Source organism: Octodon degus, unplaced genomic scaffold, assembly GCF_000260255.1.
Source record: "Octodon degus isolate 3935 unplaced genomic scaffold, OctDeg1.0 scaffold00130, whole genome shotgun sequence".
Taxonomy (NCBI): domain Eukaryota; kingdom Metazoa; phylum Chordata; class Mammalia; order Rodentia; family Octodontidae; genus Octodon; species Octodon degus.
Genome location: NW_004524706.1, coordinates 346,503 through 351,803, shown reverse-complemented (window position 1 = coordinate 351,803; position 5,301 = coordinate 346,503).

Sequence of the window (5,301 nt, the reverse complement as noted above, 5' to 3'; positions counted from 1 at the left end):
GGATTGAACTCAGGCCCTTGCACTTGCTAGGGAAGCGCTTATTCCACTGAGCCATCTCCCCGGCCCCTGAGTTCAATTTCTAATACAAAAAAAAAAAAAAAAAGAGCTGGGTGGCAGAGGGGAGTCTTGTCTCTGAACCTCCCAAGAAGGTCTAAGGAGCCAACAGAATTTACCACCTGCCTGGAGAGCTCCTCTTTGTGCTGTTCTTTCAGTGCCAGTAAATCAGAGCCTCCTGGTTCCTCAGAGCTTAGACCAAAGTTCCACCTCCCAGATCAAGTCTTCTAGGCGGCCTGAGCTGAGCATGTGTAGCCTTTGTCCATCTGCTTGGGGGCAGGTCAGGAGGTCTTCACTATAACTAGGAAGCCAGACGGGAGGAGGGGCGGGGACGGGGGACAGCTGGGCCCCCGGAACAGTAGCTTCTCTGTGTGTTTTTGCTCTGGTGTTGGGACCCCTGTGGGGGTGTGAGACATGCCAGACATATGTGGGTGGTTCCCAGCTGCCTCCTGAGTAAGGACCTGCAGGTGGGGAGCAGAGAGCTTCTCCACCCCCACCCTGAGCCCTCCAGGGATACCCTCTCCTGTTCTCCTCAGGGTGCCCGGAGGGCCTTTCATGCGTGGCCTGCCCTGTGGTCCTTTTCTCAACATTTCCTTCCCCTGTGACTCTCCCGCTCTGCCCAAAGTTAGACTCTTCCCGGCCTGGTCTGGGTCCTCCTTTGCCTTCTTTCACGGGTAGACAGCATTCAGTGCACCCTCACTTCTGCCTAAAAGGCAGATTCCCTGGCTCAGCTGGCTCCACCACTGTTCTCTGGGGTGTGTCGTCAAACCTGCAAGCAGCTCACCCTGTGCCCCAGTAGGTGGTCTTCAGAGCTTGCGCCTGGAGTGAGGAGGCACAGAGCACCAGCCACATCTCTGCGGGGCTGGGCCCGAAGAGGACTCTGGGAGTTCCCCACTCTGTACTCTAAGGCCCTTGTCCAAGATCTGGTGCACTGAGGTACAGCTCACAAACGGGGGGGGGGGGTAGAGGGGCATCCCGCCCTGCTGGAGGACCCTTTTGAGCAGCGACCAGCTGGGTGGCAGGCAGAGAGAGCGCTAAGGCATGTGGTCCTGGAGCCCTCAGTTTCTCTTGGAAGGCCTGCTGCAAGAGGCCCTGGCTGAAGGTCCAGGACCCTCCAGCCTCTGGCTGAGGACGCAGGAGGGAGGGGGAGCCCCAGCTGGGATGAGGAGGGGAGCTGCAGGTAGCTGAGGGAATGCACAGAGCAGCAGTCAGTGTGCACCAGAGTGAGCAAGCCCCAGCATCTGAGAAGTGGGGCGAGGGGCTCAGAACCCAGGGCAACTACCCTTTTCTACCTCCAGAGACAGACCTGCTCTTGAGTTGTAGGTTCTCTGCATAAGCACTCAGGCCGGAGGAAGAGCCGACCACAACACCCGTGATAGGCAGAATGGTCTACATGGACTGCCTCGTTTGCTCCTCTCTGAGCCTGAGGAATCATTAATGTTGCTGCCATTTTACAGATTTTGAAACTGAGGATCAGAGGCTTCAAGTTTCCTATCCTGAAGTCCAACAGCAAGAAAGTGAGTGTCAGAATCCGAACCCAGCTCCCAGCCCCTACCTGGAAAGCTCTCCGTGAAAGAGGTGGGGGCAGCTCCTCTCCAGTCCTCAAAGAAGCCCAGCCCACCCCCTACTCGGGTACCTCTTGGGTCCCAAACAGTTTGGAAAATCCTGATAGGAGCAGATGGTGGGGACAGATGGAGGGAAAAGCATCTCGGGGCGGAATTACACAAACAAACATTGATAAAGTGATTAAAACCTCAGGCCACCCCTTTCCAAAAAGCCCTACCCACCCAGCTTGGTGTGCAGTGAGCTGTGGGGTGGGGCGGGGGGGGGTCTCCGGATGCCCAACAGCTCAGCCCCACCGATCCCAGCTTCCGCCTGCCTCCCTCTCTGCCAGGGACCACCCCCGGACCAGAGCCCAGGGTGGCAGCGCTGCCAGGAGCACAGCCCGGGAGGGGGCAGGGCCAGCCTGGCTGTTTCCAGGAGAGGTGGCCAGGAGGAGCTGAGAGGCTGGGGAGGCCTGGGAACGTCCTGCAAGCTGGAACAGCAGACCTGAAGTTGGAGCTGGATGGGGGACGCCATGGAGGCTGGGGTCCCTCCAGGGAAGCCTGGATCTCTGTGAGGGGTGCAGAGACCTGGCATGATTACACAAGCAGTGCCCACTCCCACCCCAGAGAAGGGCTGAACCTTCTCCTCCCCTCTGCACCTGCCGATCTCCATTGGTTCTCTGCTCTGTAACTGGAAAGCCATACTGCGCCTGGCACCAGGCCTGACATAGTGGGTGCCTGGGGGACAGTGGTGGGCAGGACTCTTACAACTCTCAGTGGGTGGCAGGGAAGCCATGGCATTGGGTAACCAGCGGCTCGGGCTGGCTGGAGAGCAGCCTTCTGCTAAGTGGAGGTTTAGGCCCAAAGACAGCTGGCTGTACTCCTGTGGTCACTGGGCTCCGCAGCAGGGTCTGACTTCAAGGCTCCCCAAGAAGAACCTGACTCCTAAGTAAAGGAGCTGAGCCTAGAGTCACAGACCCCAGGCGATAAAGTGATGCATTTCAGCTGCCTCATAAGACCTTGGTTCAAGGGGGCCGGGGAGATGGCTCCGTAGAATAAGTGCTTCCCTGGCAAGCACAAGGGTCTGAGTTCAATCCCTGGTTCTGCAAAAAAAAAAAAAAAAAAAAAAGACCTGGGTTCAAATCCTGACATGGCCTTTGCCCAGCTTTAACACTTTTGGTCTTCTAGTTCCTTCTCTGTAAAACTGCATTTCTTGTTCCCAGAAGCCCATGTATGTATGTACACGCACAAGGCAGCCAGTCTGGAGCCAGGTGCTCTATTGCCTTCTACCCAGCCATACTGTCCTCCTTGCCCCAAGCATGCCCAAGACCCCACCCCATCTGTGTCACTCCCTCCTGCTACCCCCAGCCCGCCTGTCCTTCGCAAGCCCCGTTCCTGCTCAGATCTGCCTTGTATTTCTGCTCTGGCCCCCTCATAGCTCCTGCTGTGGTGGTCAGTTTCCTTAAATCTGATTATCTCTTTCTGCTTAAAAAACAGTCCATGCAGGGGCCGGGGAGATGGCTCAGTGGAATAAGCACTTTTCTGGCAAGCGCAAGGGCCAGAGTTCAATCCCCGGTTCCGCAAAAAAAACAAAACAAAACAAAACACCAACCCCCCAAAAAAAACACCAACCCAAAACAACACAGTCCATGCCTTGCACTGCCTTCCAGAGTAAGGGGACACCCAAGCTGCTCCACAGTAGACCCAATTCTTACCTCCTACCTTGGCCTTCCCCTTGTACCTCCCTGTGACTCGCAGTGGTGCAGCACCCCTGACCCGGCGGGTGGCCAGGTTCTTCCCCACCTCGAGGGAAGGAGCTCACTGTCCTCTCCCAGCCCTAATCTTTCCACGGATTGGATCTACATGGGGCTAGGAGAAGTGACAGCTGGGGTCACATCCCAGCCAACTCCTGCCCAGCATAACTGCTCTTCCTGCTGCTGGGGGAGGCCACTCTTAGCTGGAAGGGCCTTGGGGTGGGCCAGAGAGGGACAGTCACTTGCTTGTGGTCACCCAACAAGGCCTGCTGCTTGAGCAGCTCCCCCATTACAGCCTTTGACAAATGTACTTTCAAGTCTTTCTTCCTCAGTTCCAGGGCTGTGGAGCTTGTTTCTCTTGATCTCTCCTGAACTATTTGAAGTCATCCTTGGGTCACAGCAAAGGGCAAAGGGCCAGGAGGCCTGGGTTTTCACTTGTAATGTGGCACACAGTTCTGTCTGAATGCATTCTGCAATGTCACCCAGGCATGTGAGACTTGAGTCAAGACCTCAAGCACCAAGATTTTCAAGAGAAAGTTTCTCTGGGGGCCCGGGAGATGGCTCAGTAGAATAAGCGCTTGCCTGACAAGCACAAGGGCCTGAGTTCAATACCCGGTTCCGCCAAAAAAAAAAAGAAAGTTTCTCTGAAACTGAGATGTACCTGCCTTCCAGAGCTTTCTTGAGGCCAGCGCTGTACCCATTGTGAGTGATCCAGCCTGCACCTTACAATCCTGAAACCTGCTTTTCATCCCAGCCCTCTCTGTGGGTAGCTCAGCGCGCTGAGTCGCTGTGCATGTAGCTCAGGCCTGGGCCTAAGTGAGTCAGGGGGTAGATACGGCCCCACCACCGGCCAGCTGTGTCTCCTGGAGCCTCAGTCCTTTCCAGAGCTGTGAGGAGCCCATAGGACAGCATGGAAGGCAATACCCATGAAGAAGGCTGCTTGGTGACAGTGCCCACACACCCACACCTGGAAGCCATACCCCCAGAGAGAGAGGTGAGATTGCTTTCCATTCAGTTCCAGGGTTCTACAATCACCTGCCATTTTATAAGAAACTGAACCTGAAGAGTTAGAGCTAGATCTGAGGTTAACCAACACCATCTCTGAGCTCTGTGTGGGGGCCGCCCCCAGGCATTTGCCACCAGCCAGACCATCCTTATGCCAAATGGTGTCCCCCAGTAAGCATCTGCCTGTCCCCCCTCACTTCCTTTCAGGGTCACCAGCCTCGGGGCTCATTATTTCCCCAAAGTCTTCATGAAACTCCTTGAGGAACATCAGAATTCAGGCCCTGGGTTCCTGCCTTTTCTGGGAGAAATGAAACTTGGAAGTGAATGGGGACAGCCCTCCTCCCAGGGGGCAGGGGAGAGGGCTGCCTTGGAGGAGCGAGGATTTCCCAGGGGTACCCAGGGCCCCAGAACTCCACCCCTAGGAGTCGAGTTTGCCCTATCCCAGAGGCCTCCTAGTCTTTCTCTTTTCTGGGGAAGACCAGGCCAGCTCTCATTCTTAGCACCTCAGGTTCTCCTGAGAAGGCTGGGGATTGCCTCTTTGTTTCCATGGTAACTGAGCAAAGGGGCCTCCAGAATTATTGCAGGGACACTGCACTAACACCTACTGGTGTGCACAAGCCCAGGGAATCCTGTACATGCATATGCACATGCACACCCTTGCAACACAATGCTGTGTGTGTGTCCCTGGATCCCCTTAGGAACACACATGTACCCCTGCACATGCAGGCACATGTATAATGCTCAGAGTTTTGCTCGGCCTGCTAACCCAGAAGTGGGTCAGGACATCACCCTGTCTGACATAACTTCCACGGCCACCCTGGCCCACTCAGGTACAGGGAAGATTGTAGGGAAATGAAGGACTTCCGCTTTGCAACATTGACACTCACTGTGTGCTGGGGACTACATTTTCTTTTTTGCATGCTATATGACCTCACAGTGCCCCT